The 14,013-nt window shown below is 48.1% G+C and overlaps 1 protein-coding gene across 10 annotated transcripts in view; it reads right to left on the bottom strand.

Moving 5' to 3' along the window:
• LOC128574629 (calmodulin-binding transcription activator 1) overlaps positions 1 to 14,013 on the bottom strand; it is a 759,325-nt gene that overhangs the window by 569,795 nt on the left and 175,517 nt on the right. The window lies entirely within an intron of this gene.

Raw genomic sequence — 14,013 nt, 5'->3', positions numbered from 1 at the left:
CTTCAAGCAGAGCCTCGTAACACCGGGTGACTACATTTCCTTGCAGAACAAATACCAGCACTCGTCCTAACCCCTTCCCCATTGCAAATCCAATAAAACTAATAAAAACAGAAGCAAGCCATCTTAAAATTAACACATCCAAGATACAAGCAGAAACCATTGATCAAAACCTCCTATCTTCCCTCACAGCCGACAGCTCCAGAGAAACCCTAACACCCCCATAATGGAATCCCATTATCTGCAAAAGAAACTCGTTCCGGAGGAGAGTCACAAACAAAGAGAGAATCAAAGAAGGTTAGCAAAGGGGAAGACTCCACCACTCGCCTCTGCTCTCACAGAAAGGGCACAACGCTCAAGCTGAGAGCTATTAGAACTGTGGCAAGGAACAGGCACTTTCTACAAGTTATAAAACTGAGAAGGAAATTAAGGCAGAGTCCAGTGAGGAAAGAGGGCTTCAGAGCCTTCTTCTTTCCATCTGTGCAAAAGCAAAACAGAAGCTTGTTTTATGTAGGGGGAAAATTGGGTTGTAAATATCTTTCCTTAAATTCCAGAACTGCCTACATTTGGAAAACACAGGTATTTTAGCTAAAGAGGGAGCCAGTAATATTCATTAGCAAATGCCTCAAATCCTTAATTCACACTTCAAACAAACAAGTTAATGGTGTAGCTAACTGAGTGTGACTTGATTATAGGCCACTGGTGGCCATTAATAGATGAAAGGTGTCTGGATTTCAATAGCATTTGAATTTCATAACCCTCCATCATAAGAGAAGTTCAGCTTAGTCACCACCTCTATTTGCTAACACCTGTGATCATGAATCCCACATGACAAACAAGCACCCTGGCTTTGAGCTTTTGGGATTAAAGAGTAAACAGGAGGAGAATTCATGAATTTTATAGAGGTAATTGTTCTACCCTGCTTTGAAGAGGAGTTGAGTTTAGTCTCAGAAGACCTTAACATATGCATGAACCGTCTTTCCGAGCCAACACATAATTCAGAAGCCCCACTGCTATGTTGCCGCAGCAGGGACCCCTTCAAGAAAGCAGAAAGGGACCAGGGTCCAACTCTCAGATACAGTCGATTGATCGTGTTAATGCCCCATTTCCAAAGACACAAGCCCATACAAAGACAGTTAAAACTAAAAACTGTCGATAAGTCTATGTTGGTCTTCCCTTTGACCAGGTGGACCCTATCTTGAGAATTTCAGACTCCCTTAGAAGGAAAGAAAGGGATCTGCTTCCGTTTTTCATGCTTCTTGATAACATCAGGCAATACCATGAGAGATATTATAAGAGGCCCAAAAGCATCACCTTGTGTCATCTGAAGAGCAGCACAGGCTGCAGGGAAGAAAACACAATCAATCAAATACCTCTTCCTGAGCGCCCCGTGATGCAATCATGCACATAATGTCAAAACTATAAAAAGGGAGCTTGCTTTTCAGAGGGTTACAACAGAGCAATATCAGGAGGACGAGGACTAAATTGGTCTTTTTTCCTGGTCATGCAAAAAAGAAAAAGATTCCAATAAAGGAAGGCCCTACCTGTGCGATGCACTGATAGTCTACAGAGTCAGTCCCAGTGGATCTGCGGCCAGCCACACAATCAGGGAGGGGACTTGCTGTGTCCTTTTCTGTAAAGCTCCACTAATTTCTCAGAGATCTGGGTCAAGCATCAGAGGACTGTAAGATGTGGAGAAGACCCAGGCCCTCTCTCCAAAAGCTTACCATCTGGGAAGACCAGGCACCTAAACCAGAGAGTGACAAGGCTCTACGATCACTAAGATCAGAAGGGGGCCCCAGGAGGTTCAAGAAGAGCCAGGTGTACACAGGCTGGAGAAGTCAGAAGGAACCAAAACATGACAGCCAGAAAGAGCAGAGGTGGGCGGTGCCTGTGGCTCAAAGGAGTAGGGCGCTGGCCCCATATACCGGAGGTGGTGGGTTCAAACCCTGCCCCGGCCAAAAACTGCAAAAAAAAAAAAAGAAAAGAAAGAGCAGAGATGTGTCCGCTGGGTGGGCTGCTGTCCTTGGTCCTGAACCAACACTAGTCCAGGGCAGAGATCTCTTCTTGCGTATAGTAACCCATAGAGTCCTAACGTTGGTTTAAGGTGGACGTTGGTATTTTTTCATTGGAAAGGATGGAGTGGAGTCATGTGGGAACGATTGCAGCACACCATGGGTAGCGCTGCTTTCTGAAACTTCTGTTCAGATATTTCATCACAGATGAATACCCAGTCGTGTGTTCTGGGTCATAACATGAAACATATTTCTGGCTGTGTTTGTCAAGGACAAAGTATTGGAACATCCCTGCTCTAAGGTTTTTTCTCTCCATCCTTAGAGACCAAAGACTTCTGATCCTACCCCCAGGAATTCTGCCCAAAGTTTCACCAAAGAGGCAGAGGAGGAAAGAACACAGGCTATAAATTGAGAGAAACAAACAAACAGAGAACTACAACCGCTAAGAGACTGCGAGGGGAGGGATGGGGAGAGACTTTTGCTGCTTTTACATACAATTACCAAAATTTGGGCTGCGGGGGTGTTCCTGAAAAGTTGAGGTAGGAAGCATGTCCCCAACCTTCCTACTCCCAGATCTAGAGGAGTGTCCAGAGGGCAGCAGCTCCAGCCTGACCCAAGAACAGCTGACAATACTAGCTGGTTAAGGATGACGGTCCCCTCATCCTTTGGTCCTCACACTCAGTGAAGGGCTTGAGCCCACATTAAAGGCTTTAACTGTAAACTGGGCAGAATGATCGCACCTACGTAAGAAGGTGAAGTTAACTTCCTTAAAGTACTTAAAGCAGGGCCTAGAACCCAGAATGTGCTGTGTAAAAAGGATTACATGGTAACTATTACGACTCTTTCACTCGGATATAAGTTTAAATGGAAAATGTAAAGATTACATGTTACACAGTCATCGAAAATATTTATAAGGAATGTGATGCTTATGATCCCCACAGTGAGGATAAAAACCAAGACGCCAAGCTATAGAACCATCTGATCTCAGATATGCTTGTAGAGACTTCATAGAAACATGGGAAGAAAGTTTACTAAAACGTTAAGAGCAGTTGGATTTGGGTATGCGGCCTTAGCTAAATGACTTTTTTGTACGTTTTCTTCTATTTTCTCACTTTTCTACAATTAGTATGTGTTTTTATAATTAGGGAGAGAAACGGTGCTTCAAAGACTCTAACTCAAAGCCGACAAGGCTTTAATCTTGAAATGTGCCCTTTTGCGAGGCAGGCACTAAAACCCAACCCAGGAGCGGGGAGAGCACCAGGTTCCATCAGCACAGTAGGAACCTGGCAGGAGCTCCGACTTTCTGATCTTTCTATGACACTTCACCACTGCTGAAAACGTGGAATTGATCTGAAGTTTTGATTTACTTCCAACCCCAGGAGGGCAGAGTAACAGAGACCACCGTAAACTACGCAGGATTCAGACCCACCCTCCAGCACAGACCCTCCCCACCTCACCCAGTCACAAGGGAGCAGCAGTAGTCTGGCAAATGTTTTTTTTAAGCCCTTTTTATAGATCAAACACTGAGTCTCCAGTGACCTCTCACTTGATCTTCCCAATAACAATGTGATGTGAGTATTCAATGTCCCCTTTTACTGATTTTTTTTTTTGAGATGGGGTGTCACTCTGTCCATCCAGGCTAGAGTCCCATGGCATCACAGCTCACAGCAAACTCAAACTCTTGGGTTCAAGCGATCTTCTTTCCTCGGCCTCCCCAGTAGCTGGAACTGTAGGTGCCCATCAGGATGCCTGGCTAATTTTTGCATTTTTAGTAGTGACAGGATCTCACTCCTGCACCGGCTAGTCTTGAACTCCTGAGCTCAAGCGATCCACCCACGTCAGCCTCCAGAGTGCCAAGATTCCAGGCCTGAGCCACCAACCCAGCTAGAAAAGTGAGAATTCATGAAGTTAACTAAGTTCATCATTCTCTTTCATGCTCCCCTTCAAAGCAAACTTTCTGTTCCGTATCTAGGCTGGCTGCTTCTGAGTTCTTTCCTTCCACTGTCTCCCAAGCCCACTCCTGCCAGGCTGCTACCCCCAGCTTCCACCAAGGTCACCAGTGACTTCCACTGGCCAAAGCTGGGAGTAAATTCTCGGCCTTTGTTTTGTTTGCCCAGTCAGCATCTTTGGATAATCCCCCTCCCTGTCCACAGGCGTCCCAGCACTCCCATCCTCTCCTGGTCTTCTCCTCTGGCTGCTGCTTCTCAGCTACTTTTTTGGCACCTCATCCTCCTGCCCTCTACACAGTGGACGGTTCCCAGAGTCCCACCCTGACTCCACTCTCCATCTCCACTCCCTCCATGGTCTTCTCATCCAGACTCGCTACCCTGACTACAAATAACACTTTCAGGTCTCACACATGAACATCTGATCACACTCCCCACCCCATCCTATACAAGGCCTGCCCGTCTCAGTAGTGGAGCTCCTCCCTGCCCGCAGCTCCAGACCCACATCTGAGAGTCACCCTTGTTTCTTCTGCTTCTGAAACATTAAAAGAAAATCTGCCCGCTCTACCTTTAAAGCATGGCCCAAATCAACACCGCCCCTGCTCATGGCTGCCCCTCACCCAGATGACCACAATGGCCTCCTATATGGCCTCCCTGTCTATACCCTTGGCCTGTCTACACCCTGGCTCCCTTACACCAGCCAAGGGGGAGCCTTTAAAATGGCTCCGATCATACCAGCAGTCAAAGCCAAGGTCCTCATAATGGCCTGCCAGCCCTGTACGTTCTGTCCCCACCCTGCTCCAGCCACTGTCCCTGTGTGAATAGACAGCAGGCTCCTGCCCCAGGGACTTTGCATTTGCACTTCTCTGAGCCTGGGAGAGACTGTTCCCAGACACTCTTGGCTCACTTTTTAACTTCCTTGGGGTCTTAGCTCAAGTGCCCCCTTATGGGGAAAGCCTTCCCTAATCACCGTTATCAAATAGCGACATCCCCTGACACCCTCCTTGGCCCTCTCACAGCTTTCTTTTCTCCCCAAAGCCTATTTTCCCACTGAAGACCTGCGTACTACGCATCTTGCTTTACTATCTGTTGACTGACCCGCTCTGTTCCTTACCACCCCAAGGAACGCAGAGGTTTTTTCCATTTTGATCACTGCTATGTCTCCAGCCCCTAGAACAGCCCCAGGTTCAGTAAATGCCAAATGAACAAATGAATGAGCAAATGGACAAATGAGCCTGTTCAAGGTCATTCAGTAAACTCTGGTGTCAGGTTTCAGACTTAGGACGTCTGTCTCCCGAGCCCACTCATGTGACATCCACTCTTCCCTGGCCTAGCTGTCAAGACGTGACGCCTGACCACCAAGAAAGTGAGAACTATCCGACCAGCATGCAGGTGGGGAGAAAACTGGTGTGAGCCCCACATGGCTCATGGAACCAAATATTTGAAATAAGGTTTGTACTAAAAAACTGGAGACACATGGTCATGACAATAATACCACGTGTCTTCAGCTCAGCTCAGACAGCTCAGCACTGAGAGTGGTCACCGGTTGATTTCCACATAGACCAGAGCACACAAAGCCCCAGGAAGCCCGGAACAAGAATTGGCCCTTGATCCCAAGAAGGCTCAGAAGATGCAATGCAGACAGACCAGCACAAATCCATCTTCACCACTAGGGAAAGCGTTCAAAACCTTGACCTCCCAACAGAGCTATTAGCCTCTGCTTCATCCCTCTAAGATGGCTTGGACAGGCTGGGTGCAATGGCTCACGCCTATAATCCTAACACTTGGGGAGAGCCCATGGTAGACATATGGGAATTCCAGACAAACCTGGGCAATAGTGAGATCCCATCTCTACATTAAACAAAAAATAAAAAAATTAGCTAGGCCTGGTGACACACAACTGTTGTCCCAACTACTCGGGAAGCTGAGGCAAGAGGAAGCTGGAGCCCAGAAGATTGAGGTTGCAGTGAGCCATGATGACATCACTGCACTCTAGCCAGAGCAACAGGGCAAGACCTTATCTCCCAAAAAGCAAAGACAGCTTGGACAAACACCTCCACCCTCTCTGCTCATTTTGATAATAGTCCCCCAGGCAGGAGGGCAGAGTATTTTCAGCACATTATGCCCCAAATCCTTTGTTTTAATTGGCCCCAGGCATTTCCACTTTTAGAGCCTCCTTCACTCATTTGGTTTAAAAAGTCAATCTCTAAATAATCCAATAGGAGCCCAGAGAACAGATAAGATAGTGAGACTAATCTATAACATTTGTGTTTAATGGTTAGATATTAATTGGCTTTTTTTAAGTGTGTAAATCGGTCCATCTTCAGTCTTTGTAATCTGTTTGTTCTCATTAATGAAGGAGCAATACTCATCAACAGCTCCGCACTTCACATCACCTTGTAAAACTATAGTCCGTTTGGTTTAAAAAAAAAAATAAAATAGATTCATCATGATTTGAAATACAGAAAGTCATTAAAATAATAATTAAAAACACAACTACAAGCACAATAAAAGTTCCATGATAATAAACTACATTTTAATGTATATTAATTCCCCTAATGATTTACTCTATACATCTCGCAGGGTCAAATCAATGTCTGTACCAAAAAAAAAAAAAATTTCAATTAAATTCTATTCACTGTATCTTTCAAGTGAGCCTATTGTTTGCTTTTGTCTCCTATCAGGCCATTTGTCAGTTGTTCCAGCTCAAGATTACAAATAGAAGGGACACAGCCCCACCAAGGTCAGAAGAAACACGTCCAAATCCTATCCAATCCACCTCGCCATCTCCTGTTCATTTGTCATGTATGACCTTGTTCGAGGTGGGGAGGTGGGGGGACGGGGGAGGCCCACTGTGGAGCCAAACTGGCAATCTGTTGCTCCCTGGGCCAGCCCGTGCACCTCTGTGCAAAGCCTCAGCGAGCTCCCACAAAGAACAAGCTCAGACTTCTCCTTGCCTTAAAACACACACCAAGTCAGTCCCTCCCTTCCAAAGCCCCCTCTAACACTTGAACACCTGGGTGTTCAGAGCCTGAAAAAGCACACCTGCTTCCGAGGCCCCTGAACCACACACGATTTACCACGTCTGTACCTCGCCTGAGTGACTTTTCTAGATTAAACAGGCACACGCACACATGCATGATTTTCCTGCTTAGAAAACACTGGCAGCTAGAGACATCTTGGTGAACTGGGGGGCTGCCTGGTGGAGGCGCTTAGTCCCCACCAACAACCCACGCTGCCCAGTGATGTCTACAAACCAGCACAAAGACCTGGGTTCTGGGCCAGCCTGGGATCCTCAGCCCCACCACGCCAGATGCCAGTGACTAGCGGCCAATAGGTATTGCCAGGCATATCAGAGAGAAGGTGGTGCTTGAAGGCCATTGGTTTTGCAAAGCCAAAGAGCTCCAGAATGGGAAAGGGGAACAAAGCACCCCAGAGCCTCAGTATATTGAGCAGAACGCCAACCGTGACCACCAGGATCGCACCCACTATTCAAGCAAGGAGTTACCAAAGGAAAACTGAGCTACTTCAGGACTCAATGTGAATTAGTGACAAAGCAGAAATATAGCCAGAGGTGGCTACTGAATATTCATGCCCTTTCGTGAATAGCCCTGAACATCTGGAAGATGCAGTACAATATTCGGGGTTCCCTTTGGCCTCTTCACAGCTGTAATATCAGGGGCCCCTCTCTCTTGGGCTGCTCCCCTTTCTGTGGACCGGAGAGGCCAGGGCAGCCCCCCAGCCGGTAGCTCTAGGCACTTCCAGGCCCCACCTCTCAGAAAAGCCCTTCCCCCTGCAGAGGGCAAAGGGTGCATCCTTCCCAGGGAGCTGCGCTTCCCACCAGGGCCAAGCACACCCGCCCCAAAGAGGAAGCAAAGCAATTAGCAGGGAGCACAGAGGTTCTCATTAACCAAGACGGCCTCACGCTGGTGCCGGGCTTTATACGTCTCAGCTGCGCAATGCTTTTTAAAATATAGGTGCAATTTGGGCCTGTGGTTAATACTGTTTAATTTTATTTTGTACTGTGTAATATTTTCCCAGGCTGGGCCTAGGGTAAGTCCTGGGTCTCAGCTCCAGACTGAGCTGACTTGGCAAATTAGCCCACTTAAGCAGCCACACACAAGTCCCTTCTGCCAGCCCCTCCGCTGGTCCTTTCCCCATGTGGCTCTCAGAGCCCACAGCACCCCCAGAAGTGGCTGCCCAGGCTCTCCTTTCCCGCTCCCCACACAGGCTCCCTGCCACCCTGGCCCACCCTACAAAGGAGGAACCCAGACCTGGTAGTCCCTGGGATCAGGCCGCCCAGAGGGTCCACTGATGAAAGACCTTTCCTGCTGGCTGACCCAGATCCAATCAGTGTGTGCTGCCCAGCTGCTCTATGCCAGGCTCTCTGCATCTAATTTTTGGTTTGGAAAATATGATCACTGTGATCCCAGTGGAAGGAGGTGAGACTCCAAAAAAGAAACTGCATTTTCTAATCCTGGTTCCAACACTCGTGGCCCCGGGCAAGTCACTTAGGATCTGGGGTCTCATTACTGTCCTCAGAGGGTCTCAGTAAGGGCGAGATAAGAGGAAGCATCGAACGCCCTCTGCCTGGACCGCGGCATGCAGGAGGTACTCAATAATGAACGCTGCTTCCAGTGGCAAATGAGGATGGTCTTTCCCGACGACCTTGGAGTTAAGGGAACAGTCATCAAATGAAGATGTCACGAGATGGGAAGGCACCCACAGAACCCCAGGGCCTAACAGGATGGAAGGCATGAGAAAGGTGGGCATCTGGAACCTGCCTTCCTGCTCAACAGCCCTGCAGGGGCCGGGCCACAGCAGCTCCTCTCACCGCCCAGGGGTTCTCGGGGAAGCGAAGAAGGCAGCCCACAAGTGTGTGTCCTCCTCCACCGTCCATTATCTGCACGAAAACACGTCAATAAATCCACTAGGCTGAAACACTTCATAAATGCTAGTATGTGAAAAAGAAAGAAAGATTTTCATGCCCACATGTTGAGAATTGCAAAAGTGACTCACAGTCCCAGGACAGCGACCAGGGTAGCCCTCGGGCTCCTACTCGGGAGAGAGGCACTGGAGCGCTGGCTGGGCCAGGACATGGACTGGTTTGATGTTTGGGAACCATGAATTTTTCTGAATCCCAATAAAGTGCCTTTTACTTTATTTTCCCAGATCATTTATAAATGGATTTTTCAATAAAAGACAGAGGTCGGGACGCATGATGGATTTCCTCTGGCCCCTGGCTCGGAGCTGGCTCATCCCCACCGCCGTCTGCCCGGCTACGGCACATGCCTTGATGAGGCCATCCTCTCTTTGGCTTTTAGTAATTCCTTAGAAGCCCATGGGTAGTCACTAAATTTAAACTTCTGTCCTAAAAACTCACACTCAACTCAATAAGCACTTATTGATATCCTACTACACGCAAGACATTAGGCTGGGCTCTGTGCTGGGGAGAGGCTGTGGAAGAGGAAATCAAAGCATCTTAAGCATCTTAGTATTTCGAAAAGATGATACTTGTGTGCAAAACTGAGAGCACAGCTCAGGGAACCCAGACGAGAGCCAAAGCCAGAATATCACGCACGTTGAGTATAAGAGCAAAATGTCCTTTGCTTTCAGCATACCTGGGGCCACAAAATTACAGAAAATCCAACTTACAGTACCTTAAAAAAGAAGGAAAATGTAATATCTCACATCACAGGAGGGCTGGAAGTAGGGCTAATGTCACCTGGGTCCTTTCAAGATCTTGGCTTAGCCATGCCAAGACCCTGGGCAGACCCCACGGCTGCAGGGTGATCCTAGCAGCCTCCTACAATAATCACCTTTTCCAAAGCCCAGAAGACAGAAATCTTACACCCCTTTATAAAAGCTAGGAAATGTTTCCAGGAGCTCTTACCCATCACACTGGCAATACCTGAGTTATGGGCCACATCTAAACCAAGTACTGGCATGGCAGCTTAGACGGATTTAGGTTTGCCACCCAGGACCAGGAACGGCCCAGCCCCTCCTAAAGAATCTGGCCACTGACCCCTGAATGCCATGAGGTCCCGCTGCAAGAAATAAGAGGAGGAAGCTACTGGGTAAAGCATCAAAAGTCGCCCCTGCCTGGAGAAACTGATATTCTCAGAAGACGTCCTGAGCTAAACTAGTAAAATCTATGCACAGTCAAAGCAGGGACTAACCCATCTCATTCTTTGCTGTATCCTTTGCTAGTAGCACAGTGCCTGGCATGTGGCAGATACTCAACTATCAGCTGAAGGAATGAATGAATGCTGGAATTAAACCAAGAGACTATCTGGGAATAGATTCAAGAATATTCAACAACCCCTTCCCCTAGGTCTCAGAGAAGCTGGACAAGATGATGACTAATTCAGCAAGTAAGAACTTGTTTAAAGAAAGACAATGACCAAAGATAAGGAACTTCCCCCAAAGTCAAAGGCTGGCACACTTATCCAGGTCTGTCCAGGAAAGAGGGACTCTGAGTACAGGGATGTGAAGTTTCCAGCCCCAGGAGAAGCCTCCATCCTAGGGAACAGAGGCGCCTTCTACCCTCTACTTTTGCACGATCTGAAGTTACTGGCCCTACCAACAACATCTGTCCTTGCTCCACTTCCCTGCACCCCAGCCATCCTCTGCTGAGCTGGTGCTCTGGGTAGGGAGTCCCTGTATAGGGGCCTGAGCTTTCCAATCACCAGGGAGAAACAGCCTCCACTCACCTTAACAAGCGGCACCTGGGTCACATGTTTGCCTCTCAGGCTGACCAGCAAAAGTCATCTTACAAATCAGCAGTTGCTCTGGGTGGCATCAGTGACACCCAATCGCCCCCACAAATGTCCCACCTCGAGCTAAACAAACAATGCTAGATTCTGGGAATTCGCCATAACAGCAAACACAGTTCCTGGATAAAGGACAATGATGTTCCTCTGAGCCCAGGATACTTCCCATGTGAACTACAACTTTCCTGCTCTTAATTTCACCTATTATCCAGGTGAAGTCCAGCCCTGATGAGCACCCAGAGATATCAAGAGCCAGCACAGCCGTCTGGATGCTGCCTATTATGTGGCAGATGTCAGCATCAAGACATCTGAAAGGATGCAACTGTTTACGTAAGTAGACCAATGGACGTTTAGTATTCAATGTTTGCTCTTCTTTGAAGCAAGTGTTCAGCATCTACTCCTGTGCTTTGCAGTCTGACGCAAGCAAGTTCTACCAAATCCATTCCTGGAAAGCAGGCTCATTATTAGAGGCTCTGGTGCTCTGTACCAAAAGTAAACATACTCATCTTGAAAGAAGTAAAATCTAACCTATAGGCATCTAAGTTAATGTTGACCAGAAACCAAAAAAAAAAAAAGTCTTGTGTTTTTTTAAAAACCAAACCTTTTTTTAATTAAATCATAGCTGTGTACATCAATGCCATCATGAGGAACAATATGCTGAAATATTTTCATCAAACTGGTTAACATAGCCTTCACAGCACTTTCTTAGCTGTTGTGTTAAGACATTTATATTCTACATTTAGTAAGTTTCACATGTACCCTTGTAAGATGCACTGTAGGTGTGGCCCCACCGATTACTGTCCCTCTACCCATCCTCCTCCCTCCCCTCCCCTCTTTCCCCTGATTCTTGGGCTATAATTGGGTTATAACTTTCATATGAAAGCTATAAATTGGTTTCATAGTAGGGCTGAGTACATTGGATACTTTTTCTTTCATTCTTGAGATACTTTGCTATGAAGACTATGTTCCAGCTCCATCCATGTAAACATGAAAGAGGTGAAGTCTCCATCTTTCTTTAAGGCTGCATAATATTCCATGGTGTACCATAAATTGTGGTTATATGTACACCACGGAATATTATGTCTTTTTTAAATGACACACCCCATGGCCAGGCCACCTAGATGAGACACTGAGGATGGACAAGCCCTACGCCACTGGGCAAAGTGACCAGCTGAAACTCAAGAAGCCAGGATGAGCCTGGGAAGGCCATTGCCCCTGGGGCTGGGTGGGGGGGAACTGCTGGGAAGAGGGGGCTGATATGTGGAGAAGCAAAGGGCAAGAGAAAGGTCCCTGGGCACAGGTGGGGCTCGGAAAAGATGAGCAGGACAAGCATTTAGGACCATGAGGTCAGTCGGCCCCAGCTCCAAGGCTCAGCCCAGGGGGACTCATTGGCCTTGAGCTTGTTCAAGACACCCAGTGCTGATCTGCTCCCAGCAACTGCTGAAGGCACAGTCAAGGTCGAGCAGGTGTTGTGTCCAGCTCCTTTTCTTCCTACCCAATGTAAATACTGCTTACTCTTTCAAAATATAGGGAGTGGGGGAATGGACATTGATAAATGTCCTTAAAGGCCACCTGGCTCTTTGACAGAAAAAAAAAAAAATACTACACCAGGTTGGAAGAGAAAAATTATTTCCCCGGTTGGTCTTTTCTGCAGTCAGGTATTTAACTCAGGGTTTCTACCTGTCCACCTACCCATCTCCCTTTTCTGGATTCTACCAAACCACGAGGCGCACTTATGTCCCTGATCTTCCCTCCTGCTGTGTGTTAGACCCCTGCCACTGGGCCCCAGATCCCATCTTCCCCTCCTTCTCCAAGACCTCACCCCTAAAGTTTTCCTCACTGCTGATGGAAATTAATTTCTTTCCCTTCCTCCTTCCAACCCTCTTTCTATTGGTTCATTCCCATCCCCTCCCCTTCTCTGTCCTCCATATTCTGTGAAACTTCCCCCGGCCCCTGTCAACCTCCAGGTCATCAAGGCCAGTGACATCTTCCTCTCACCTCAGTTTCTCAATGGCCTCCCACAGTGGGCCAAGCCCTCCAGGAAACACTCAGACCTGCTTTCCTCCTGTGGCTCCATCACCACCTCCTCCCCGCCTCCCGCCCTCTAATGTCTGAGCCCTGCCGGGTGCTGCCCTCAGCCTCTTCACTGTGCTCAATGCACTTCATGTTATGGCCATCCCGTCCCGGACCACAGCTCCAGGCACCAACTGTTTGTTGATGACTCACAGACTGACCCCAGTGAACCGGGGCTCCTTCTCTGAGCTCCTGACCCAGCACCCACCTGCCTGCCTGGCCCCTCCACCTGGACATACAATAAACAGCTCACCTTTAACACGCCTAGCAGAGAAGCTGTTACTTGCTTCCTAAAACCCGTTTCTCCCCAGGCTTCTCTTTCTCAGTAGACTGCATGGCTGCTCACCTGGACACTCAAGCTGAAAACCTACAAATTCTGCTGCTTTCACACTGAGCTGTCTACTTCTCCATCTCCCCTGCCAGACCTGATCTAAGTGGCTGCCGCTCACCTGGTTGGCAATGAGAGTCGCCCAACCAGCCCCCGGCCAGAAAGACCTGAGTCCATTCAGGGAACTCCTCCAGTTCCTATGGCTCCCAGCACACCCTCCGGAGCCTCCTGAGGGCTCCAGCCCCTGCGCCTCGCCCAGTCCTGGACCACTCTCCGCTCGTCCTGGGCTCTTCGCCATGGCCTGAAATGCTCCTCTCCTGGCCCTCCCCAGGCCGCCTCCTTCTCTTCCTTCCATCTCAGCTTGAAGGTTCTGCCTCCGCAGGACTAGGCCCCAGGGAAGCAGCAGCCCCGTCCCAGTGCCACTTCCTCTCTTCCCAGTACTTGCCACTAGTGAAAATGCTCTCGGCTGTTTACTTGACTGCTGCAGACTGAACTGTACAGTTCCCCAAAGTTTCTATGTTGAAGCCCCCCAGTGTGACAGCAATTGGAGATAGGGTCTTAGGACATAATTAGATTAGGCAAGATCACAAGCATGGGTTCTCATGATTGCATCAGTGAGTTTATAAGAAGACAGAGAGAGGACGTTCCACCACGGGCGAAGGCCGCCAGCTCCTGAAGAAAAGGGCTCTCACCAAGCATCAAATCAGCCGGCACCTTGATCTTGGACTTTCCAGCCTCCAGAGCTGCAAGAAATAAATGTCACCCAGCCTGTGGTATTTTGTTATGGCAGCTCTGAGCAGCCTCGTACACTGGATTTATTTTTCTCATTCCCTCAATAAAATATAAACTACAGGAGGCAGAAAATATCTCTGACTTTATTT

This window comes from Nycticebus coucang, chromosome 22 (genome assembly GCF_027406575.1).
Source record: "Nycticebus coucang isolate mNycCou1 chromosome 22, mNycCou1.pri, whole genome shotgun sequence".
NCBI classification, from domain to species: Eukaryota; Metazoa; Chordata; class Mammalia; order Primates; family Lorisidae; genus Nycticebus; species Nycticebus coucang.
Note: the sequence above shows the minus strand (reverse complement) of the source record. Positions and strands in the feature narration are given on the sequence as shown.